The sequence below is a fragment of the Liolophura sinensis genome, chromosome 2 (assembly GCF_032854445.1).
Source record: "Liolophura sinensis isolate JHLJ2023 chromosome 2, CUHK_Ljap_v2, whole genome shotgun sequence".
Lineage (NCBI taxonomy): Eukaryota > Metazoa > Mollusca > Polyplacophora > Chitonida > Chitonidae > Liolophura > Liolophura sinensis.
In genome coordinates this window covers 11,872,360-11,899,765 of record NC_088296.1, presented here as the reverse complement: position 1 = coordinate 11,899,765, position 27,406 = coordinate 11,872,360, and the positions used below count along the sequence as shown (strand labels likewise).

The following is a 27,406-nucleotide window of genomic DNA, read 5'->3' as shown; positions in this document are numbered from 1 at the left end:
TCTCCACCACCCCCAGGACAAGTCCTCAGCCTTTACCACTGAGCCGCTGTCAGTGATTCTCAGCTTTCTGTGGTCTGTCTCTGTGAATCTCAGCGTCGGCTCTGCAAAAACACAACAGAAGCATCATAAACAACAGCAAACCATAAACACACGCTGTAAGACAGAGCTGTAAATACCTGTACACATATCGTGGTTTTACTTTCTGAACACACTCTTTGGGAATAAAATCACACATATTGCTGACACGAATGTAATTTATACACATCATTTTCAGCCAGTTTGAAGGAGATGAGCTTCGACAAGAACTGGACCCATCACTAAATGACGGGTACGACATAGACCAAGTACTAGGTTAAAATACAGACTTTTAGTGCTCTAATTTGTTTGAAACTTATCACCTACAACAAGAATAGTACCTTCCTCTATCCGACACATGATTTTAGTTGTCAGTTATGGCACATTTAAGCACACAATTCACTGTGAAGCCGTAGTACGCCGTGTTGGCATTCGTGGAGTAACAAGCTATGGAAGCTGGATGTGTAGTAAGGGGAGTAACTCGGCACACATAACTTGCCAAGTGACTTTCTTTGGCACAATACCCCAAAAGTCTATTTAATCTACCAGAATTATTAGTAGTAATCAAGTATAGGATTAAATTTTCTGCAGTAATTTACAAAAGAAAACTGTTAAATATTTGAACATTAAAAAAATGGCCTATATATAGATAATATATATATGTCTTCTTGTCTTCATAGAACGTCCGCTTCGGGACCGGTAGGTCCAGCCAGGATCAATCCTTGAACGAGTCACACCTAAGACTTTAAAAGAGGAAGTTGTAACTTCCTCGCTTGGCGTTCAGCATGAAGGGGATAGTCAGCGATTGGTTGACCCGTATCAGTATATGGCTCGGGCGGGGCGTCCTTACTTGCCTTCGATAAGTCGTCTCAGTGAAGCAGCACTAGATAAAAGAGCGGTGCAAATCCGTCCTGCAACAAGGATGCACCTTACACGTACATGCACCCTAAGGATTCCCTCGTCGTCATATGACTGAAAAATTGTTAAGTACGACGTTAAACCCAAGCACTCACTCATTCAAGCACTCTGTACACCTCACATTAGTTTGTGTCTTATGTACACATCCTACTGTACACCTCACAATTAGTTTGTGTTTTCTGTAAACACCCTACGGTATACCTCACATTAGTTTGTATCTTCTGTACACATCCTACTGTATACCTCACATTAGTCTGTGTCTTCTGTACACACCCTGCTGTACACCTCACTTTAGTCTGTGTCTTCTGTGCACACCCTACTGTATACCTCACATTAGTCTGTGTCTTCTGTGCACACCCTACTATACACCTCACATTAGTTTGTGTTTTCTGTACACACCCTACTGTATACCTCACATTAGTGTGTGTCCTCTGTGCACACCGTACTGTATGCCTTACATTAGTGTGCATCTTCTGTGCACACCCTACTGTATGTCTCACATTATCACATTAGTTTTATTCTTTGTGCACACCTCAGTATATATCTCACATAAGTTTGTACCTGTTTTGGCTCACATTAGTTTGTCTTTTCTGTGCCCACACTAACGCAAACCTCAAATTAGTTTGTGTCTGTTCTGAGCATCTTAATTAATGCCGAAAATAAGTTTATGTTTGTGCACACCCTAATGCATACCTTACATTAGTTTGTGTCTTCTGTGTACACCCTATTGTACACTGCATTACTCTGTGTCTTTTGCCCACACCCTACTGTAAGCCTGACATCAGTTTCTCTTTTGTTCACACCCTAATGTACACCTCACACTGTCTGTGCTCTTTGTAAACTCTTCTCATTTTTGTTACTCTTGGAATAATGTTCTTTTTCTGGGTGCGCCCTGCTTTGTTACAGCTCATATCGGTTTGTTTTCTTCTTAATACCGTCTATTTTGCACACACACAGCTGTGCGCCTTCCCCACTTTGTATTTGTGTCTTTGATGCACATACTACTGTAAACCCTAAAGTCATTTATGTCCTTTGAGCACACCCTGCTGTATACCTTTTATACATATAAGAACCTACTTGTAACATGTAGGGGTGACATTTGTCCACCAACTGCTGCTTCTAAGTCCTGATGTTCTTGCACTGTCTCTTTTACAGTCACCTGTCTAGGAACAACTTGGTCATGTTGTATAGAATCTAGAAGCTTCTTTCTCTTGACCTCATGTTTCTCCAGATCTGCTCTTATCTCATTCAGCTGGTCATCAGTTCTGTGAGAAGAGAAGAGAAAACAAAGAGACACAGTCGTGTGGTAATCCTGTGTACCGCACAGTTATGAAAATGTCATGATATACCTAGCAGGTTACGTCTGATTTGTCTGAGCAAATGTATGTTTGAACACTAGATATATTTTACACTTGGGTTATGTTTTGAACAACTACAGTGCTGGTACTCAGTGTTACAGAAACACATCTGCTGACATGTTCACATGTATAACAAACCTAGAGAGGTATAACATATTTATACATACGTTTTGGTGAAGTCCGTGGAAACCTGTCAACAAACACATTTGAGCATACATATAAAATCATGTAACAATGATAACCGAAACAAAGATTCCTTACCTACCCTATTCCTTCTAAAATCTGGGGAACCTGGCCTGCTCATTTTAGCTAATATATATATGTAATCCTGGCAGCATATTTATGAAAACAATAGCCTATAAAAAATTTAGGTTTGAATGAAATATACTTGTGCATAAAACAAGGATGATGTTTAACATTGCAAACAAACAAATACCTCAAACACAGTAAATGCTATCATATTTTGTGTGTTACAAGCTTGTGAAAGTAGCCGTTGTGTTAATGGCTTATCAACTATGGGTCTGAACTTTCTGATCCAGGTAAATCAACTGTTTTAGGCTACAAAAGTCAAAACAGGAGCAGGCATCATCATCCGGATAACTGAAAATTGGGACAACATATTGAGCCAAAACTTGATGGTTTGTTTGATAGATGTTTTATGTTGTGCTCAAAATATTTTTCTTATATGATGGCGTTCAACATTGTGGTTTGAGGAAACTGGGCAGAGCCCAAGGGGACATCAAATGAGATATGGTTGTCTATATACAATTTGTACCTTGGCTAATTTATTGTTTCAAACACTGATAAGGACTTTATTACAGTTCGTATTCACACGTCGTTTTCGAAAAACATCAAACAACGTACTCTTTTTTAATATTACATATACAGGATCGTGGAGTTGTTTATTAGTCTAATTACACAGCGGTAACATTTATGGGTAGAAAAACAGACAGCGACCAGAGAGAACCACTGAACAAAGCAAAGCAGTTGAACCTGGAAATAAAAATTCACCAGACCTGGCAGCATGAGATGGATTTGAACACCTGATCACTGTTCATTAATGTCATTGTATGAGGCCCGTCACAGGTTCAATAATGTGACAATGGTAAATGAGATGCCTCTGTGTACGTACACAACATACATATCACATTTGTTTACAACTGAGCGGTCAGAACCAAGATATCTACAGTCCATACATGTAAGAAAACTACATATGTTCTCTGAGGCTGACAAATAATTGACAGGTCGTCCTGTGTGGTTAGTTGAAAAGTATTTAACTGGAGTTGAGGCAGCTGAACCAATGTTAGAGATTGTGCATGACTGACTTACCTGTAAAAACTCGACGTCCAATGACGCTACTAAATCCTTGGAAGCCTGTACCATCCTCTCCATTTTCTGAGCCTGTAGCTGGAAATGTTTGAGTATAGCGCTACACTCCACACTCCACTGTGAATAGCGGGTTTCTATGCCATCTAAGGACTGTTGTTTCCAGGCTTGTAATGCTTCCAAGGCTGCACAATAAGCCCTTTCTACCTCTTCAATGTGAAGTTCCTTGTTTTCCTGCAAAACAGAAACAACATTTATTACCTCATCCAGACTATTGCGGGTGTGTTCAAGAAATTATACATGCTTGTGGAACAGAGTGGAATATAAGCACCACACAAATGGGTCAACAATGTACTTTCTGGCTGGAGGGAATTTTCCTTTAATCTAGTGGCGTACATACACATGTAAGTGTCGACTCAGAAACGTTGTTGGTTCAACATCGCAAATGGTGCTCCGGGCAGGGTGAGATGGTGTAGCCTTTATGTTGTGGAGACCACCAGTGGTTGGCTCAAACACAAACTCTAAACCCCATCACATATGTGGAGTAGGTATATACAATGCAGATATCATGACAGCGTATTATCGGCGATGATGTATCTGCTGAAGTTGCCTGAGGAGAGCATATCGCGGTTGTGTCACTAAGAAAAAAGTTGTAATTATGATATAATAGTCTGGTTAGATAAACCAGAAAGAGGCAAATAGACTCGTCCCTCATGCAAATGAACTCCTGCAGTAGTCCGTGCATTACCATGTTTAAGTTCTTGTTAAAAGTTGTCGCTGTTCGGGTTTAACTGTTCAGTTGAAAATGTACATATATCATATGTGACAGAATAGAGATTTATTTAGCCTAGATAATTGACAGCTGTATGTTTCCTGGATTTGTGAATGATAGCAATAGTCTAGATACTCAAAACGACTCACCAAGTATGCAATAAATCACAAGTTGACCAAGTGTCATCAAAAATACCAACCAGTATCTTATTGTGCAGTCTCATAACTCCTGACAGTGATTCTTTAGTTTCTTTTAGCACTTTCTCCAGTTCACCACTCTTGTTCAAATCAGCTGGCTGTAATGGAAACAACGCTACATTACAAAATCTGCCATTCAAACGACTCATTACAGTACAAGACAAACAGCCCCATTCTTCACTATAGATTAAAGACTTTGGGTCAACATATAGTTCCAAGTCATGATATATTTAGTTTGATTATCGACTTATATACTAGCATGGTACACGATTTGGAGAGTGATTTTAAGTCGTTTGCTTAGAATATTTCTTGTGTCTTTCTCACACCATTTATAACTGTTTACTACAGTTCTCTTTGCATTGCACCTCTTTCTCAAGGTAATCTTGTACTTTGTACAATTTCTTAGTTTTTTCATGGTTCGTGTCAATTGTTGATTTGGGCATTGACCTTACTATTAATGACACAGAACATCAATTTTGGTCGATGGCTGATATACGAATGTCTTTTTCGCATTACCTTGTTATTCTCAGCTGCAGATGGTATATCCCGCACAGCATGTCCCGGATGCTCAACCATACACCCCACACAGATCACCATCCGACACGGTTCACAGTACATGACGAACGGCTGACCATGTCTCGCACATGACGCTTGCTGAGTTGATTGTTCATCCCTGCTGCTGGTCTGTCGCTGTGAGGTTTCCTGAGAGAGGTACTCCAGGGAGGAAATCAGCCAGTGACGTTTCATAGCCCCCCTCATGGGATGAAGAGAAACCAGACAGTCTTTACAATACAGTAAACAACAGTTGGTACAAAACTTGACAGCTTTAGCCTGATTATCCTCCTCACACAGAGAACAATATGGGGTATCATCCTCAAACTTCACAGCAGAAGAGAACCTCTCCACTATTTCAGCCAGATGAAAGTTGTGAGGCAGACCAGCCACACCTTCTCTCCCCAGACTGGTTGGTGTCCGACATACAGGGCATGAGATCAGCTGGTGAACACCCTCACTCCCCGTGAAGACCTCATCTGTCTGTCCAGGTTTAAACTTGTCAGCATACACACCAATACACTCCCTGCAAAAACTGTGCTGACAAGGTAACGTTACTGGTTTGCGGAATGTTTCCACACATATCGGACATGTGAGGACTGCTTCACGATTTTCCTTGCTTTCAGCCATTACACCCTCGGTTTTTTACTGAAATAAAACCAGCAAATTACTTAAACTGGTACCAATACAAATCTCCATTAACGAAAATATAAAATTTCAACACAGTACACCGTCTCCATCTGCAGTTCAGTGCATATTCCTCTCTTCCAACAACATATGGGGTACAGTATTTTTTGTCGCTATTGCTAAAGAAGCATTGCGATACATGTTACATGAGAGTTTGAGCGCCTCGCTTCCCTGAGTGGAAATAACTGCTCAGTTAGACATTTGACGATTTAAAGGTAGGACCAGCCTATTTGCAAACATCTTCAACAGAAATGGTGGGACTTCAGGTATAAGATAATCGGCTCAGACGTCTGGAGGACAGTGGCATGGAAAGGAGCTTAACTGTACATGATAATGGAGCCAAATGTCTGGACTACAGTGGTTGTCAGTAGAACATGACACTATGTGATAATGGGGTCGAATGTCTAAAGTTTCTCTATCTGAGAAAATTGTGACGGGTCAAACTCTGCCACCTTCCAGTATTTTATTGTGTTATTGTTAGGAATACAAAGACAACTTATCAGCCTGAACAGGAGATCCGTAAGCTATAGGCTGTAAAAGTAGGTTAGTATCTGTTAAAACTCACACAGGCAGCCCTATCTTATCTATACCAGTTCTATACCAGTCCTGCATGTGGGTATACCACCGCCCTGACGGGCGAAGCTGTGTTACGCCTTCCATTATCCATGATCAATAGGCGAGGCTGTAATGTCTGCTGTGTGTGGCGTTAATACTACACATAGTCACTTCATGCTTACATATACATCTGGGTGTTTATAACATATACATCATAACGGGAAGGTCGCTTATATACAAGTTGTTGTTAGATGTTTTCTATGAGATGGAAATATAATGACTGCGCATCGACAGTGTTAGAGTTTCACCCACAGGCTGAGGGTAGAGTCTATACAAAAACACGCCGTCGATTTGAGGACGACCAAACCAACTAAATACTGTCGGTAACACGACCGAGTAAAGACAATTCACTCACCTGATAGAAACATCCAGCCATAAAAATAGGCATACTCGATCTTACAGGACTTACCTGTCGACACAAATCCCACCGTGCTTCACAACTTCACAAAATGGCGCAGTCTGAAATGGAAAAGAGAACAATATTCGGAATCCACATCAAAGACCCTTTGAGATGATTTTCCTTCTCCAACATTCCAACAATGAAAGAAAGAAGATGAAGATAAAAATGATAATCAACGTGCCATTATTATTCTTGCACGCAGATGTTTATATGATATAAAACTTATGCACAAAGTTTTCAGGGAAATTGGTGCAATACTTTAGCAGAGTTGCACGGACATGAAAATCTATTATTGCACTATACATGTACGTGCACGTAGCTCAGCAAGGGCTTTTACGAAATTAATTACCTGATTGTAATCAATCTTAAGCATGCACAAATTTAGATCAATAGGAAAGACATGGAAATAGTTTCAATGCTTTAGGCAGAGTTGCATCGACAAAAATCTAAATACATGGAAAAGTACTATTAAGACAAGTCCTAAATGAGGCTAATTATGAAAATAATGACGATTGCCACTAAATCTAAGAATGCACAACTTCAGATGACAGGTAAGATCGATGTATGAAAAGTTTCATCAAACATCATCCAAACCAGTGCAGCTGTTTGGGAGGAGATGAGAGGACAAAACTGTGCCTGCAGACACATGGACAGGCAGGGCTATTCAAGTATACCCAAACCCACCACCCGCCAAAATTTCGTTAGGAGGGTGGGGTGGGGGTGGGGGGATAAAAAGAAGTTTGAAAAAACTGTTTGCATACAATGTATATATTAATGCAAGAAAGGTACCCACCTGCAGTACAGTGCTACTGAAGTTTCCTTAAATTATAAGGCACAGTGGGTAAGGTACATGTAATACAATAATACGTCAGCAGATCAGTCACACAAATAGGCTGTGGGGGTTTCTCTCTGTAATTCAAGGAGTTCTAGGTGTAAGGCATTTATTCAGTTAGTGTTTGACTTACACAATGGAAGTATGTCACTCATAATTCTCGGAAGCAAAGAACTGGTACAGACCTGTTCAGCATGTATTGACTAACAGCCAACAAGAACATGTATAGGTTTGTCAGGTGTGTGGACGACCTTGACTTAAAATTGCGTAGGCCTACTTGTGCTGTGTAATATACACCCTGTGCATAAATCTACATATACAAGAATGTATATTTGATGCATCTATATTCATTCTTTAAGGCATCGGACGTTGAGGGGCAAGTTCAAAACCGTGGCCTTACAAAAGGAATTTGTAGATTCCCCTGCGCTCACTGCTGTGTGTGTGACAAGGAGCAGCTGACAATGAACACCTTGTCTGCTGAAGACCTTTCGAACTTCACTAATTTGACATGCATGTCTACACATCACATATACAAAGTTAGTGAGTAATTTGTCAAATGTCGGTGGTTTATTCCTAGCACGCTGCATTTCCTCTACCCATTATAGCTGATTGTCATCATACAAGTCAAAGAATTCTTGAACAGTCAAATAAAGAAATTAAGCATATCCGTAATAGCTAGGACAACTTTAAGGCATTGCATGAAAAGGGACACGATTAATAAGAAAAATGATGTGATGGTTTCACAGTGCAAAATTCTTCATTGGGAATTCCTGAAAAATAATACAGCACAGTTATTAAAGGGTGATTGTCTCTCAGTTGCTCGTCATTGAGGTCGCAGTCATTATAGGGTGATTGTCTCTCAGTTCCTCTTCAATGAGGTCACAGTTATTATAGGGTGATTGTCTCTCAGTTGCTATTCATTAAGGTCACAGTCATTACAGGGTGACTATCTCTCAGTTGCTCTTCATTGAGGTCACAGTTATTATAGGGTGATTGTCTCTCAGTTGCTCTTTATTGAGGTCACAGTCGTTATTGGGTGATTGTCTCTCAGTTGCTATTCATTGAGGTCACAGTTATCATGGGGCGATTGTCTTTTAGTTGCTCTTCACTGAGGTCACAATTATTATGGGGCGATTGTTTCTCAGTTGCTCTTTATCGAGGTCACAGTTATTATATGGTGATTGTCTCTCAGTTGCTCTTCACTGAGGTCACAATTATTATGGGGTGATTGTTTCTCAGTTGCTCTTCCTTGAGGTTACAGTTATTATAGGGTGATTGTCTCTCAGTTTCTCTTCATTGAGGTAACAGTTATTATAGGGTGATTGTCTCTCAGTTGCTCTTCATTGAGGTCACAGTTATTATAGGGTTACTGTCTCTCAGTTGCTCTTCATTGAAATCACAGTTTTATAGGGTGATTGTCTCTAAGTTGCTCTTCACTGAAGTCACAGTTATTACAGGGCGACTATCTCTCAGTTCCTCTTTATTGAGGCCACAGTCATTATAGGGTGATGGTCTCTCAGTTGCTCTTCATTGAGGTGACAGTTAGAGCATGTAGAAATTGTACCCCGTATTGGCCTTCATTTCAAATTAATTAAGGGGCACACTTAAGAAATTAATGAAATTAAAAGAATTAAAAGTCCAAAGTTGATGCTAACTGAGCACACCAACAATAATGATGCAGTTAAAGTGAATGTAAATATGTACTGCATTTTACCTAAAGTTTAGCATTTTTCAAGCGACAAATTTTGCTTGATTAACTCACCTGATTTCACCTTGTGAAATTCAGGAAAACTTAAGTCTTGGCCACACAATTATCATTTATGGCATTTATGTGTCCCCAAGTCAGTATTCTGAATTAACGGTAGATCATACAGGTCTCCATTGACTAATTAATGGCAGGTCTGATTTTTCGCTTCAAATTTTACTTGCACTATACATTAATTGTACGATTCCCGATGGCGATTTACCTTTAGGATGATATGCCTGGCAGCATAGCAGCCTATAAGCATCATGAAGGAGTAACTGGACAGGCAGTAAAGGTTAGGAATCGACTGTTCTTCGACATTTTACGAAGTATATCCTTCAGGGTTGGATGGAAGCAATCCATGACTATCCAGGTACCGTCCAAATATAACCAGGCGAATGTATAACACTCGGTCAATGAAAGTACAGTGTAACTCAATTAAATTAAATGTGATACCGGTACGGTGAAAAATTTGAAATTGTTGAATTTAATTGAGCTACTTCTACTGTAGTGTTTTGTAGCAGTATGTTTTATTGAGCAACCAGTGTTGTTCTAAACTCATTAAGTTAATCCCGGTACAAAAAGAAAGTGAAAATAGTAATTTGCCAAAGCAACTCAATTAAGCCGGTTTAGTAGTATAAGAATACATACAATCTCCAACACGCCCGCCCACGCAAGCACAGGATCCTTCAATTTATGTAAGACCACTAACTTGATGTCATAAATTCGTTCAAAACATATAATATTTCAATCACTCATATAGGCCCTACCGGCAGTTACTTTCACTTTCGTTTCGAGCAAATGACCTCAACAATTGAAGGCGCCCAACAGAAAAATTACTAAATCATCGTTCAGTAACAAGAGTCTTTGACGTATACACAGCTCTGGTCACATTTTACTGACACACAAATCTAAGAGAATGTTTATTCTGATGTCAATTTTACTCACCAGAAGGCGTGACCTCGTCTTGTGGTCTGTTTGTTACCCACCGAACCGCTGATGGAAATGAATTTGTCAAGACAGTGTCAGTGTTGCATTCTTTTCACCAGTGCAGATTTTATCGCTCCCTCAGTATCTGTCAGTGAAGAGAATCCTCTGTCCTCCAAAATAGTCTCTATCGCTTTCCAACAAATGCAAACACTCTGCACAAAGTCAACCAACTTGTTATTTGCACACGTCGTAACGCTAGATCCCGTGACGAAGACTTCCACAGTGATTGGTCGTCTTGAAGGAACGATCGATTTGGGCCTACGGGAGCTGTCATTTCTCGGGATAGCGGAAAGGTCTCGCAATGTATGATTACGCCCTGTTTATAATGTCGGAGAGTATGTATAGCAGATCTGATGAGTGCTCCCTACATGTATACACGCACGTGTGTGACCGTTGTTAAATTGTGGGTCAGATAGTTCGAGTCCCGGCCCAGTTGTTCGAAAATGTAATAGCTAATACTGCATGTAGGCCATGGGCCGAATCTGTCAAAGGGCTTAGAAATTTGAAGTGCTTCAGCCTGAAAGTCTAAATACACGAATTTTATATCAAAATGTTCCCCGTGAAAGCCTTGTTCAGAATCACCAGTGTTCGACTGAAAATATTTGTTCACTAATGAAAACCAAGCATTGAAGGAGGAGTTGTTTTTTCTCAGAACTGAATTGTATACGCTATTTTGAAACGGTACACCAATCAAATACTTCATGAATCTCACCTGACACGTACCTAGAAACACATGGTTTATAAACATAACAACCCTTGAGTAGCTGTACAGGTTAAGTTTCAATATATTTTGTAAATTACACCTGCTAGGATATATGTTTGTCGAAGAATTTTACATGCGTCATTGACGTTCATGACGACATCATGAAATAGTTGCTTTCAGCATGTAAGAGAAAGTTCACACCATTAGCTGTCCTTTATCTTCTTTTTTTTTTGTTTTGGATTGTTGTTTAACGTCATACTCAAGAATTTTTCACTTATGTGATGACGGACAGACTTTATTGGTGGAGGAAAGCGAAGTGCCCGCTGTAAACCACCGACCTTTGGCGAGTAACTGACTCTCCCACATCTGACACACTAGCGTATGTCACAGTGGTGGACAGCAGGGGATGTCCAACGAACGGCTGCATGTAACACCACCCACAAAAGAGCACCCTCCATCACTTATTGCTACCAAGGCACCACAAACAATGGAAGCGGGGGAGCCTCGAAAGCTCCCTGTCCGAGAATGGGATTGAAACCACGTCTCATATGGTACATAATGGCATATGGCCACAATCTATTTATTTACACAGAATATTTACTGTCAAAAACTTAATTACTGGTACTAGAAATATCCATAACTGAAAAACAGAAGATCTTGGTTTCAAAGTAACCTGTCAAGTAAATGCTAGAATACACATAAAGGCCGAAGACTGTGACTTCATCTGTTATTCTACATTCAACAACAAAAAAAAAAAGCAGTGTAGCCAGTCATTGTGAACTGAAATGCAACCAGTCACACAATTTGTAAACAGTATTTTTAAGACAGCAATAATAAGAGTTCTAATCAGCGGAGTTATCACCGTCACTGTCTTCCTGCAGATTAATGTTCTGACGATTTTGGCATCCGCTACATTGACACATATCTGTACAGTCCATACCAGCCTTCTTACATGAACATTAAAGAAAATCGCAAGAACTCTTCTGACAGCCACAACTGACTTTCTTAAGAACCTGGTCTGGTGCTACGGGCATAGTGGACCAACGGATACTGAGCTTGGAGTCTGTTATCTTCCAGCCATGATCTGTTGGACTAGGAGCACAGATGTTTTGTTTCAAACAAGATCTGTAGACTTTTGTTTGGTAATTTGCCCTCATAGCATGTAAATATAGGTTGTCTGCATTTGGTGGCAATTTACAATCAGTGACCTGTCCACATCTGAGTCCGAGTCAACCCAGCCATACAGCTCACAAACAAACTTTTCTAACGTCTTCTGCAATGAATCACTTTCTATTTCAGACTTTAGCCAAATCCAGCAGCCAATACAGTTGTCCAAATTCTGCATCATATTGAGTTCATATACTGTTACGCAATTATTTTTGAGTTAAGTAGGATTAAGTTAAACTGGGATTATTTATTGATGAAAGATTTATCTTAATCCCAGGTGTAAAACTGAAGACTTGAGTTAATCCCAGGTGTAAATTTAACTATAAGTCAAGTCTTCACTTGACTTATAGTTAAATCTGGTATTAAGTCTTAAACCAGTTTTGAACAACCAATTTAGTCTTCAATTTTGTACTTCACCAAAAAAAAATATGTACCATTGGATTAAATATGAATTAAAACTGCTGCTGTTATACTCTGACTTTGGAGAACAACATTGGCTACTGAGTGCGGGTAAAAATTTAAATATAAAATATGCCTTAATACCACTATCGGCTAAAACACTTTTGAACTGGCCCAGAAGACAAGGAGAGCACACGATGGGAAGTTTTGCTGGCGTTAAAGCATGGATGAATTTAGTAAAGAAATTCAGACTATCTCAATCCTTATCATTTAGGCCTACAAGTCTTGACACTCATAGAAGTAGTTCTTTAATAATTCCTGAGCTTATATTTAAGAACTGATTTTTAAATTTGTCATTGGTCGTGGGTTTCCCCCGGGCTCTGTCCGGTTTTCTTCCACCATATTGCTGGTCGCCGTCGTATAAGTGAAATATTCTTGAGTACTGCGTAAAACACCAATCAAATAAATAAATAAATAAATAAATTTGTCATGAAAGTCTAGGACACCTCTTAAGTACCAGTATTAAAACGAAAATTCCTATGATAAGAATTTAGCATGGTAACAATTTTAGAGCATGCATGCAGTAAACTGTTTTGAAGTTATTTATAAATCTGATTTATTTGATTGGTGTTTTACGCCGTACTCAAGAATATTTCACGTGTACGACGGCAGCCAACATTATGGTGCGAGGAAACAAGGCAAACTTTGGGGAATCCCAGGACCATCCACAGGTTGCTGCCAGGCCTTCCCACATACAGCCGGAAAGAAAGCCAGCATGAGATGGACTTGAACTCATTTACCACAATGGTGAGAGGCTCCTGGGTCATTGTGCTTTGCTGGCTTGCTAACCACCTCAGTCTCAAAGCCTTTAAAGGTCTTCAAAGCCAAGTTTTGAAGTTATCAAGTTTTGAAGTAAATTAGAGACAAATAAATGTACTGAAAGTAGTATTTCATGATATTTTTTGAACCTGAAGTTTTTAGGGGAAAATACTGAAGGTCTTACAAGGTTTTTGACAGAATAGTGCAGTATACACTGCAGAGGAATTTCGGTCCATTTTTATGCAGAGAATATCAAACCAAGATGTATTTTCAGAGAGGGGTTTAATCAAAATGAAGACTGGTCTGACAGTATATGACTTTCAACTCAAAACCTGTGCGGGTATTTGACCCAACACTTCGCTGAAACAGATGTAATTTTAGATGCAGTGAGTGAGTAAGGCAAGTAGGCCGCCCCTCCTGAGCCATTATACTGATATGAGCCAACCAGTCGTTGTACTTCCCTTCAATGCTCAATGCCAAGCGAAGTCACAACTTCCTCTTTAAGGTCTTAGGTGTGATCTGACCCAGGACTGGCCGTGGGACTACTGACCATAACGGATCATTTCAAGTCAGATGTTTGAAGTTTTGACACTTGCATGAACTCAATGCCTCAAATCCTGATCATTTGATCACAAAAGCAACATCACTATCCCTAAATTTCGATTACAGTAAATCCTGATTTTGTCCAAAACTAGGTGAATCTTTCCTAATTTCCCGACCATTCCAGTTCTTCTTATGCTGTGTCATTTTGATATATTTATCTATCTGATTGGTGTTTTACGCCGTACTCAAAAAATATTTCCCTTGTATCATTTTGATATATTCTGAGAAACTCAATAAATACATCTAAATAGTACTGTCAAAACTGAAACACTTTATTTTGCTTAAAGTATGGCAGACTAGTAAAAAGGCACTTTCAGAAGCACATAAAGGCCTTAAATGATACTTTTGATGCCAACACGTCAGTTTTTCTGATACGAAATTAAACAAACTTCACAAAAAATCTTTAGTGGTCCCATAAGATGGATGAATCAGTAAGAGTCAAGCAAAATGTGGAGTCAAAAGAGATAGAAAACTAAAACTAGTTTATAAAATAGTCCTACATGTAGGTCATTCTAAACACTCAAAATCTATTCTGATCAATAAAATGTGATTCCCCTTTTGCGGAAATATCTTCCACAAAAGTTCATTTGTAGAGGAAAATAAATGTCACAAAATGTTATTTTTGGTGCTGAAACTTACAATTTTCCATTAGAATATCGCAGAATTGATCGTCCCGTGTTCCAAGCAAACATCAAAACTACTTTCTGAAATCAACAGACCTCTCAGGCAAAATAGGCAAGTTAATCATGGACAAAATTTATGGGCCATTGAGGGTAAGTTTTAACTTGAGACACTCAGATAATGGCTGTACTTGTCTGGTGAGGGGACGTAAATCATCGTCTGGAACCTGCGCAGAAATGTCGGGTCCAACTCCCAAGGACAGTTGTTGGCTGGCACACAGCAGAAAGATTTTGTCAGACTGGTTAGAGTTGTCTGCCCCTTCCATCTGCTTCAGAAGTTCAGTTTTGATTCGTCGAGTGTGCTCCTCTTCGCGAGAGCTCCGCTGACGACAGACGCTGTCGATTTCATCAATAAAGATTACCAGAAACAAGCGCTCATATAATTAATATGGATAAATGATAAAATGTGTCTCAGCTCTTATTTCTTTTTATTACAATATAAATGAATATGATGAAAATTCACACAGTTATAAACAAACTTAACTTGATTTATATTTATTTTCCTTCTTTTCTGTTTTTTTTTCTTTAAGTTTAACGAGTAATCAGTTCCTATCAATTTTCACTTAACTTAAAAAAAATCTGAGTCACTTTCCATTAAGTTTTTCTGTCATAATTCTCTATAAGTTTATTGTCCTATTGTCCTATTCACAAGGGGAGATAATCCAACACACTGCTCATACACTTTTCAGATCACAAATTCATAAACTTTGCAGGGACCTTTCCTAACTATTTATCAAAATTCAAGGACACTTCAAGGTCAGATCTTTGTCTTTACTTGCTCTACACATATTTGTAAATAACAACAAAAAGGGGAGTCAAAAAAGGCAGAAATCCTAAACTAGTCAAGGTCATGAAATACAGCTACGTCATTCCAAACATTCCAATAAAACTAATCCATTCTGATTAATAGAACGTGAGTGAGTGAGTGAGTGCTTGGCGTTTAACGTCGTACTCAACAATTTTTCAGTCATATGACGACGAAGGAATCATTAGGGTGCATGCACGTGTAATGTGCCTCCTTGTTGCAGGACGTATTTCCACAGCTCTTTTATTTAGTGCTGCTTCACTGAGACTACTTACCGAAGGCAAGTAAGCCGCCCCGCCTGAGCCATTATACTGATACGGGTCAACCAGTCGTTGCACTATCCCCTTCATGCTGAACGCCAAGCGAGGAAGTTACAACTTGCTCTTTTAAAGTCTTAGGTGTGACTCGATCAAGGATTGACCCTGGATCTAACCGTCCCGAAGCGGACGCTCTACCAACTGTGTAATAGAACGTGATTGCCCTCAATGACTCAAATTTCATGACAAAAGGGTCCAACAAATTCATGACAATAGGATCCAACCCATTCATGACAAAAGAGTCCAACTGATTCATGACAAAAAGGTCCAACTAATTCATGACAAAAGGGTTCAACCAATTCATGACAAAAGGGTCCAACCGATCCATAACAAAAGGGTCCAACCAATTCATAACAAAAGGGTACAACCAATTCACGACAAAAGGGTTCAACCAATTCATAACAAAAGAGTCCAACCAATTCATAACAAAAGGGTCCAACCAATTCATGACAAAAGGGATTCAAGTAATTTATGAAGAAAAGGGCCCAACCAATTCATAACAAAAGGGTCCAACCGATCCATAACAAAAGGGTCCAACCAATTCATAACAAAAGGGTACAACCAATTCACGACAAAAGGGTTCAACCAATTCATAACAAAAGAGTCCAACCAATTCATAACAAAAGGGTCCAACCAATTCATGACAAAAGGGATTCAAGTAATTTATGAAGAAAAGGGCCCAACCAATTCATGACAAAAGGGTCCAACCAATTCATGACAAAATGGTACAACCAATTCATGACAAAAGGGTCCAACCAATTCATGAAAAAGTAACCAACTAATTCATGACAAAAGTGTCCTACCAATTCATGACAAAAAGGTCCAACCAATTCATGACAAAAAGGTCCAACCAATTTATGACAAGTGTCCAACCAATTCATGACAAAAGGGTTCAACCAATTCATGACAAAACAGTTCAACCATTTCATGACAACAGGGTCCAACCAATTCATGACAACAGGGTCCAACCAATTCATAACAAATACGTCCAACCAATTCATAACAAATAGGTCGAACCAATTCATGACAAAATGTCCAACCATTATATGACAAAGGAGTCCAACCAATTCATAACAAAGGGTCCAACCAATTCATGACAAAAGAGTTCAACCTATTCATGACAATAGGGTCTAACCAATTCATGACAACAGGGTCCAACCAATTCATTACTAAAGGTCCAACCAATTCATGACAACAGGGTCCAACCATTTCATGACAAAAGGGTTCAACCAATTCATGACAAAATGGTCCAACCAATGCATGACAAAAGTGTCCTACCAATTCATGACAACAGGGTCCAACCAATTCATAACAAAAAGGTCCAACCTATTTATGACAAAAGAGTCCAACCAATTCATGAAAAAAGGGTTCAACCAATTCATGACAAAAAGGTCCAACCAATTCATGAAAAAAGAGTCCAACCAATTCATGACAAAAGGGTTCAAATAATTCATGACAACAGGGTCCAACCAATTCATGACAAAAAGGTCCAACCAATTCATGACAAAAGGGTCCAACCGATTCATGACAAAAGGGTCCAACCAATTCATAACAAAAGGGTACAACCAATTCATGACAAAAAGGTCCAACCAATTCATGACAAAAGGGTTCAACCAATTCATGAAAAAAGAGTCCAACCAATTCATGACAAAAGGGCCCAACCAATTCATGACAAAAAGGTCCAACCAATTCATGACAAAAGGGCCCAACCAATTCATGACAAAAGGGTTCAACCAATTCATGAAAAAAGAGTCCAACCAATTCATGACAAAAGGGTCCAACCAATTCATGACAAAAAGGTCCAACCAATTCATGACAAAAGGGTCCAACCAATTCATGACAAAAGGGTCCAACCAATTCATGACAAAAAGGTCCAACCAATTCATAACAAAGGGTCCAACCAATTCATGACAAAAGAGTTCAACCTATTCATGACAATAGGGTCTAACCAATTCATGACAACAGGGTCCAACCAATTCATTACTAAATGTCCAACCAATTCATGACAACAGGGTCCAACCATTTCATGACAAAAGGGTTCAACCAATCCATGACAAAATGGTCCAACCAATGCATGACAAAAGTGTCCTACCAATTCATGACAACAGGGTCCAACCAATTCATAACAAAACGGTCCAACCAATTTATGACAAAAGAGTCCAACCAATTCATGAAAAAAGGGTTCAACCAATTCATGACAAAAAGGTCCAACCAATTCATGAAAAAGGAGTCCAACCAATTCATGACAAAATGGTACAACCAATTCATGACAAAAGGGTCCAACCAATTCATGACAAAAAGGTCCAACCAATTCATGACAAAAGGATCCAACCGATTCATGACAAAAGGGTCCAACCAATTCATAACAAAAGGGTCCAACCAATTCATGACAAAAAGGTCCAACCAATTCATGACAACAGGGTCCAACCAATTCATTACTAAAGGTCCAACCAATTCATGACAAAAGGGTCCAACCAATTCATGACAAAAAGGTCCAACCAATTCATGACAAAAGGGTCCAACCAATTCATGACAAAAGGGTCCAACCAATTCATGACAAAAAGGTCCAACCAATTCATGACAAAAGGGTCCAACCAATTCATGACAAAAAGGTCCAACCAATTCATAACAAAAGAGTCCAACCTATTCATGACAATAGGGTCTAACCAATTCATGACAAAAGGGTTAAACCAATTTATGACAAAAGGTCCAACCGATTCATGAAAAAAGATCCAAACAATTCATAACAAAAGGGTTCAACTGATTTATGACAAAAAGGTCCAACCAATTTATGACAAAAGTGTCCAACTGATTCATGAAAAAAAAAGGTCCAGCCAATTCATGACAAAAGCGTCCAACCAATTCATGACAAAAGGGTCCAACCAATTCATGACAAAAGGGTCCAACCAATTCATGACAAAAGGGTCCAACCAATTTATGACAAAAGTGTCCAACCAATTCATGACAAAAGGGTTCAACCAATTCATGACAACAGGGTCCAACCAATTCATGACAAAAAGGTCCAACCAATTCATGACAATAGTTTCCAACCAATTCATGACAAAAGGGTTCAACCAATTCATGACAAAAAGGTCCAACCAATTCATGACAAAAAGGTCCAACCAATCCATGACAATAGTTTCCAACCAATTCATGACAAAAGGGTTCAACCAATTCATGACAAAAAGGTCCAACCAATTCATGACAAAAAGGTTCAACCGTTTCATGACAAAAGGGTCCAACCAACTCATGAATTACATGATCATAGTAATGATGCTTTGTTGATATTGACCATAAAATATCCACATTATACATATTAGCATATTATATGTTTATCTTTATGTGTCTGAAATCCGACATGCATGTACACCTATAATGTCCTTTGCTTTTAGTCAATGCATACTGAATGCACAGTTCACTAACTTTTTACAAGCTCAACTGTACAGTTCTAACTTACAATAAATCTTTTTCAACCACTAAAGCACTTTTCTAGCCAGAAGATATGCATAGAATTATTATCAAAATGATACTAAAAAGGATTTGTTTGAGTCATTAAAGATACAATCCTCATAAAACTGTGCAAATTGTTTCTCTACATCCAGGAGAGTTCTCTCCACAACCAAGAATATCAGCCTCACTTTTGTTACCTTTCAAAATTAGTAATGAGCTCCCGAGCAGGTCGCATCATAACTTTTTCAAGGATTTAACTTTAACATTATAAATGGTACAGATAGGCATCCAAGTCTGATATTTAGTGAACAGCACTAATTTCAGCTGTTCTTGGTATATGGATTTTGGCCGAAGGCCTTCAGTATTGTCTGTTTAATAGAGGGAGGGCTGGGGTCTTCTTAAGCTGCAAACCCTATTCAATAACTACATCCATTTTCTTATGATTACACTGAATATTTTTATAAGCATCACATCCAATTTGGTTTGATGCGTTCCCATAGAACTATATGTTGGTGATAATGAAGGTAAATAAAAAGAAAATCAGACAATTACTAAACATTTCTTTTGAAAGGAATACCTGCATACAAAGATGTAAAATCTTTAATCAGGTTTAAAGACCTACTTCAGTGTCAAGACTTGTATGTCCTAAAAGCAAGGTTAAATTATATGGATCGAGAGAGTCGGAATTGCTTTCTTAAATTGTGAAAAAAATGCATTTTTATTAAAGCCGCTGTTGGTAGTTTGGGAGGATAATACGGAAACAAAAGTTTTCTGTCGATTCCAATTTTGCCTGGTGTTACGTCTTACAAGAACACATGACGTCACCCATCATTTATGTATAATCTCAAATGACGTCTTAAACGCCGATGACGTAATTCCAGAATATATAACTGCCTTCTTTGAGGTCATATCTGCCTGATTCATTGTCACATAAGGAATTTTATCACATCACATCAGGAAAATCTTACAGGCAGTGCTGAGGATTTTGTTTTTGAGGACTCTTTACTTCTAGGGGTTAAATAGAGTCATTCATTGAAAATTCTTTTGAAATGAGGTGATAACTATATTACATGGGATATCTTTCATATCAGTTTAATATTTCCTCCTGGCCTCTCTTGGGACTGAAGCTGCATTTTAGACAACCTTGATACTATAAAACTTCATGATGTGAAACTGCAGCTTCTGGCACTTGGTCCAAATCCACTAGAAGGAACTAAGGGGCAGTACATGTACCCTGGTGATATTATAAACTGGGGGGCACTCATTAAGACAGCTGAATGAGTGAATTCAGTTGAGTCATCTTTGGCCTAGTTTTTGCCTTTAGAAAAAGGACACATTTGGGAGAAAATTAGGAAATGGAATGTCTGGGCATCAGAACCTAGAATCAAACCTGACAGCTGATCCAACACTTGAATCATGGCTGCAACAAGCTAAGTGATCCTTAATACATGGCTCCATCCACAGTCACCGTGATTTAAATTATAGTAACAACAAATCATTCTTATCTGAAATAGCCTGCTAGTTTGGAGCAATGAACTATACAGTAATATCCTCTTCCACGGCTTTCTTCCACCTGATCGGAATATATCAATTTATATTCTGTCTGATATTGTAAGACAATGGCATGGACGAGAACATGCAGAACTCAGTCAAATTTTGAGCTAATCCCTCACAGTACAGGAACAAAGCAAGACTCATCTATTTGTCCATCAGTTACATGTCTTGAGCTGTGCAGTAGTATAAACTATACTATTTAAAAAAAATGGTTGATGCGCTGGATGGGACACGTGAGCAGTATTTTACACAATAATTTTCCTTGAATATCAGAAACAGAGAGATCTGAATATTTTAGTAATTCACTATCTAAGCACACAAATAGATCTTAAATCTTAACTGCTGATCATTTTGTGTACGTTGTGTACATTCGCTGTTTGACATGGGTTGCTTTCAAGATTTCAATGTTTAGTTAAGTATAACTTATCTTAAGTGAGATAGTCTATCTTAATCCCAGGTATGAACAAAGATATCATCAAAAACAAATTCACACATCTGACTGACATCAGGAGATCGTAAATAATTATCATTTATAGAACGGCAATCAGGATTATGTTGGGAGGAAACAGGGCAGAGCTCCAGGAAAACCCACAACCAGCTGCAATTTGCTGACATACCTTCCCACGTAAGACTGGAAACCAAGCCTTAATAATATCCTATCTATGTAATAATGTCCTATCTACACAAGATGTCCTATCTTGTATCGTATTCTTCAAATTCGTCAAATATGTAAATTACCTGTGAATAATTGTGGATATTGAAGTGGCATAATGATAGCTTCTCGCAGAGTTTGTTTTGCCTCATATAACCCTGCCACATCACTGAATTTGATGCTGCTCTTTCTTACGATAGTTTCCTCAATAGCCAGCGATCTGTTAAACTTCTCTGCACTGTCTCCACTAGCATGGGCACTGCACTCTATTTCTGCAACAGTACCAGGTATTAAGTGACAAGACATTCAGTGTTAGCTGCAGATGTTAGTGTGTCCAGTAAGGAAAACAATTCATCGTCATTTTTTCTTTTACATACACGAACTGATTTATGGTACGTGTTGCTGCTTGTAGGATTTTAAGAAAAAATCTAAAGGTGGTCAGATAAGAGAATGCTAAGTTCTTTTTGTCTGCAAAGAGTATGTTGTCATCCACGTCAAGCATTTTTGTCTAGTATTCCTCTATTATATTTAAATTAAAGGGCTTGGTCAGCACTGAACAATCTCATCAATTTTTCAACATTGTTGAAGTTGATATTCTTGGAATGGAATTATAAATTATGATTTAATTTTGAAAATGGAAATCCAGTGCTTGAGTGGTCATTTCTAGTTGTTTGTGTCCTTCGTGGTCTTCATTTAAAGAACAATATGAATGCTCAAATAATCTGAAAGCCCCCCAAAATATAAACAATATCAAATCTTTTAAATTATATTTATCTCTGACAAGGGTAGCTGAACCTTCTTCCTTGGTGCGTCTCTTCCTTGGTGAGGTCTTCTTTTGCTCGTTTTGTTGCTGATCCAGTTATCTCATCTTTGCAAACAGCAGGTTACTCTGTCCTTCCAATGTCTGAGCTAGCTGATGTAAAGCTGTCTACATGTATTTGTGATGAAACAGAAAAACATTAGTCAGAATTCCACAGAATTTAAGGATAATATATACAAGTGCATGTATTGTACCACATTACAGTCAAAAACAAAAGTTACTGATGCCAAGAAAATTTTAAAAAGAGAAAAGTGATTCTGAGATGCACTTGACTGCCTATTAAGTATTAACCTGGGCAAACATTGCATGCATTTTTGCCAAAAAAGCATTTACTTTGCTTTCCTTGGGAATTTATTTTCCATCACATTTTTCTTGTACAAAGGTAAAAAACTTTTTTTAAGCCACATACCTCAAATTTTTACCTTTTAATTTATAAAACAGAAAGAAAATTAATTAATAATAATATAAAAGCTTTCTTTCCCAAAAGACTCATACATGTACTTGTACAGCTTTAAGGACTGTCCCCTAAACAGCCTATGCCTTACCCTGAAGGGTTCATTAGGCTCATGTTGTGCCAGTCCCAATATCATTCTCTGGGAATGTTGAACATTTGACAACAACAACTGGATGTCCACATTGGAAGGCTTTTCTGCCTCTTTCACAGCTTCTTCCAAGCTGAAGTGAACAAAGCCGTAATATGCATAATAAACAAAAAACTGGACTGTGTGAATGTTTGATAACCGTACATTGTAAGATTCTCCTGGTTTAAATATGCTTTCACCTGTTAAAACAGGAAAGGCTGTCCCATTTTGTAAATTGCTGAGCTTACTAATTACAAACTTGTTTACGCTAAAATTAATTTAATCATGATGACATGCACTTTTAGCATTTTACAATCATAGATTAGAAAATTAGGAAGAAATGAAAAAGAAATAATGATCACTCCTACACCGTTTCCACCATTGTTTGTGTTAACTTTTTGTATCCATGGACTATTAAGAACTCATACTGCTGTCATTTCTGTTAAACTTTCAGAAGTTCCTCAGCTAAAAAATGTAACTCAAAAAAAACAAACTCAAACATCTAGCATTATTAGAAATACAAAGAAGCATGATATACATATATTAAAAAATAAGAGAAACTGAACTGAAATAGGCATATTTCTGAAGTTATACCCCTAATTCAAGAGAGATTTCCTTTTTTTCCTTTGTGCTTAAAAATATGTGGCATACTTACCATCTTGATGCCTCTGTAAAATAAGTTTGGAAAATGTCACCAAAACTGCTGAATTACTAATTTTTACTTTCACCTTAATTAACCATAAACATTAAATAACAATCAGATTTAATGTCATTGATGCCTAAATTATTGACACAAGAAACATATTGCTTTATTTAACAGATTGTCACCAACACTTTTGATAGAAAGGCCATACAATACTCAATAGTACCAAATTCTCTCTGGAAATATTCCACTGATTCAACAAAACATATGTCCCGTCGTTGTTGTTGCGCTTGTAAAGCTGGAAATTAATCAAACCTTACATTTTATTATGGCGTTTGTACAGGTTGTGTTGTTTTAATTTTTCCTTCGTATATTCGATAAGTTGTATCGTCAATTTTAGAAACATTTAAAATATCCTAACAAATGATCACGGACATCTCTCAAATTTAGCAGTCCGGCCACAACTATTTTCACGTATCAGTTTGCAACTGCGCCACCTATCGGTTGACGTGATTGTAAAAAAAAGAGTAAGCTCCCCTAAAAATACTTTTGGTGTGTGGTTCTTGGAATAAGGGGCTTTGATATAAAGTTGATTACAGAACGATATGGCAATGTTTGTTTTCCAATTCCTAAACATGAGGTCGAGACAGTTTTGCCGGCTATAGGACCTATTTGCAGTAAGCCGTATGAACAAATGTACTTTGTAACAGACCCACTATTAAAGAGATTTAATGGAATCATTTCCGATGAAAATCAATTAAAAAAGTAGTGTTTTGGTTTTGTGTATAAGCCCTTTTTCTTAATGAATACGTGTGTAGGTTGTTGGAAAATAGCACCGTCTACGAAGTGATCTGAGGCTCAAGTCAGTGTTTCAAATTGTTATTTCTTACGTAACAAGGTTAAAATATTGCTTGACAACGTTAATTCTGGGCAATCTATTGTAAAACAAAAGTAAGTTATTGTAAAACAAATAACAGAAAAGTACACATCAAGTTTAATGACTGAAACATCGGCTATTGTAGAACAGTTTTCGGAAAATACTGTACCACACGTAGGATAATAAGATTTTTGTGACAGATTCACATTTCTCTTCTCCCCTTCGATAAATATCTCTCGGTTCCTATGAAAAAACGAAATATATAGGTCAATATATAATGTAAAAGGTGAAAGAAAAAAAAAGGATGATACACACATATCCTGCCTCTCACGAGAGAAAAAGATACTGCTGATGATATATTAATCGTCGGAAGACAAACACAACTGTACTTAACACGCAAACTGGTTCGTCATCTTCCCCAATCCACCCATCCTGGAACGTTAGCTCCTTCAGTCGGACATACGATTGCGAAACCCTTCGTTTCTATGGTCAATATTGTTACCCGGGTTATAAAAAGCCTTCCCAGGCATATGTAGGCGCAGCACACAGCCTTCGAAAGATATTTCGCTCTATTCCCATGCATGCGCTGCAGACACACACCAAAGGTGTGCCGTTGTATTCATCTGGATTTATACAACTTTATCACGTAACAGGTGCCGGGAAATATTTATTAAGGGTTGGGGTGGGGTATGGAAAGGCAAATCGTTTTACTATTTAGTCAGGTTTTAATAAAATCTAAAAAAATATTTGAAGATGTCATAAAAAATTTATATAGATATCTACAAACAATCACTTCATGATATCATTAAATTATTTCATGCTATTTTCAAGCTACACTTCCTGTTCGGTCGCACGTGGAAAGGTTTTGCAGCAACCTGCGGATGGCCGTGGGTTTCTTCCGGGCTCTACCCTATTTCCTCCCACCATATGTTGCTGGCCGCCGTCGTATGAGTGAAACATTCTTGAGTACGACGTAAAACTACTGCACACCAATAAAATAAATAAATAAAGAAATTCTGTCAACCATAAGGAATGCAACTGAGAATTGCTTCGGTGGTCTATAGCGTTAGAACGTCGGCGTCGAAGTCGGAAGATCTGCGATCAACCCCGGGTCGGGTCATAAACAAGTGACTTTATAAATGACATTTGTTGCTGCATCAATTGGCGCTGAGCTGTATGAGATTAGGGCAAGGAAAAACTTTGTTAAATTGTATTTTTTTTTACAACAGACGGTATCAAGGACCTTAAGATTTCTGTATACAAATGTTGTGGTATGGTATTACATGTACGTACAAGGCATTATGTTTGTCTTCCAGCTGGAAGTAAGACAAGTGCTGGGTCTGTCAGATGGACTTGGCACAAAGATTTGACATCTTCTTGGCTACCGAACAGCACTTTATTTATAGCCAAAAGTTTAACATAGAAATGGCCAGTCGCAATGGTGCACACGACATCGTAACTGATGTCAACCAGCAAAGTGAAAATTGAAAATTTAAAATCGTTCTAATGCGCTTGGAAACGTATTTTGTGACGAGAAATCGAATAGTGCAAACCGCGAAATGACCAGTCGCGATGGTATACACCACATCGTGGCTGATGCCATTCAGTAAAATTATTAGGGGCTATAATTGGAAAATGGTAAAATTACTCACATGGGCTTCGAAAAAAGTTAATTCGATGTATTTTGTGACGAGAAATCGAATGGTGCAAACTGCATTTCTCCACAATCAATACTTTTAGCTGTAGTGGCGTTTAAAACTTGGTTGACGTCACACAGGGATGCCCAGGAACGGCCCTTTCTCTTTGGAAACCAGAGAAATTTTACAATTTTTCAACACCTGTCGATTTCTTGCATTATTCCGATTCGTTTGGCACCTTATTCATGGGAGTCAATGTTAAAATGTATTTTTTAGAACAGATGGTATCAAGGACCTTAACATTTCTATATACAAATGCTGTGGTATGGTAGTACAGGTACATAAAGACATTGAGTTTGTTTTCGAGTTGGAAGTAAGACAAATGCTGGGTCTGTCAAATGGACTAGGCCCAAAGATTTGACATCTTCTTGGCTACCGAACAGCACTTTATTTATAACCAAAGTTCAACACAGAAATGGCCAGTCGCCATGGTACACACTACATCGTGGCTGATGGCAGTCAGTAAAATTATTAGGCCAAATACTGGGAAATGGAAAAAGTACTCAAATGTGCTTGGAATGATACTAATCCGACATTATTTTGTGAAGAAAAATCGAATGGTGCAAACCGCGCTGCTCTAAGGTAAATGCTTTTATCTGGAGCGGCGTTTAAAACAAGGTTGCCGTCACAATGGCGTGTCCAGCAACGCCCCATTCTCCTTGGAAACCAGAGCAATTTGCAAAGTTTTCAACATCTGCCGATTTCTTGCATTATTCCGCATCGTTCGGCACCTTATTCACTTGAGCCAATGTTAAATGGTGTTTTTTAGAACCGACGGTATGATGTACATGAAGTTTTCTATATACAAATGTTGTGGTATGGTAGTACATGTACGTACAAGGCATTGGGGTTCTCTTCCAGTTGGAAGTAAGACAAGTGCTGGGTCTGTCAAATGGACTTTGCCCACAGATTTGACATCTTCTCGGCTACCAAACGGCGCATTACTTATAGCCGAAAGTTTAAAATAGAAATAACCAGTCGCGATGGTACTTATTACAACGCAGCTGATGTAAACCAGCGAAGTGATGAGCAAAAATTGGAAAATTTTTAAACTCGTTCAAATGCGCTTGGAAATTATTTGTATACCTATAATGAAAATATCCAGCTCAAGTTGGCTTCCTCTCCGGCCGTACGTGGGAAGGTCTGTCAGCAGCCTGCGGATGGTCGTGAGTT

General features: G+C 38.4%; 1 long non-coding RNA gene across 1 annotated transcript; it reads right to left on the bottom strand.

The window, feature by feature from the left end:
• Positions 1-5,329: 5,329 nt before the first annotated feature.
• On the bottom strand, positions 5,330-11,284 carry LOC135463157 (uncharacterized). The gene is made up of 3 exons (XR_010443528.1): positions 10,425-11,284; positions 6,910-6,959; positions 5,330-5,846 (listed from the first exon to the last, which is right to left on the bottom strand). It is a non-coding gene; the product is annotated as an uncharacterized LOC135463157 (long non-coding RNA).
• Between the last annotated feature and the right edge of the window lie 16,122 nt (positions 11,285-27,406).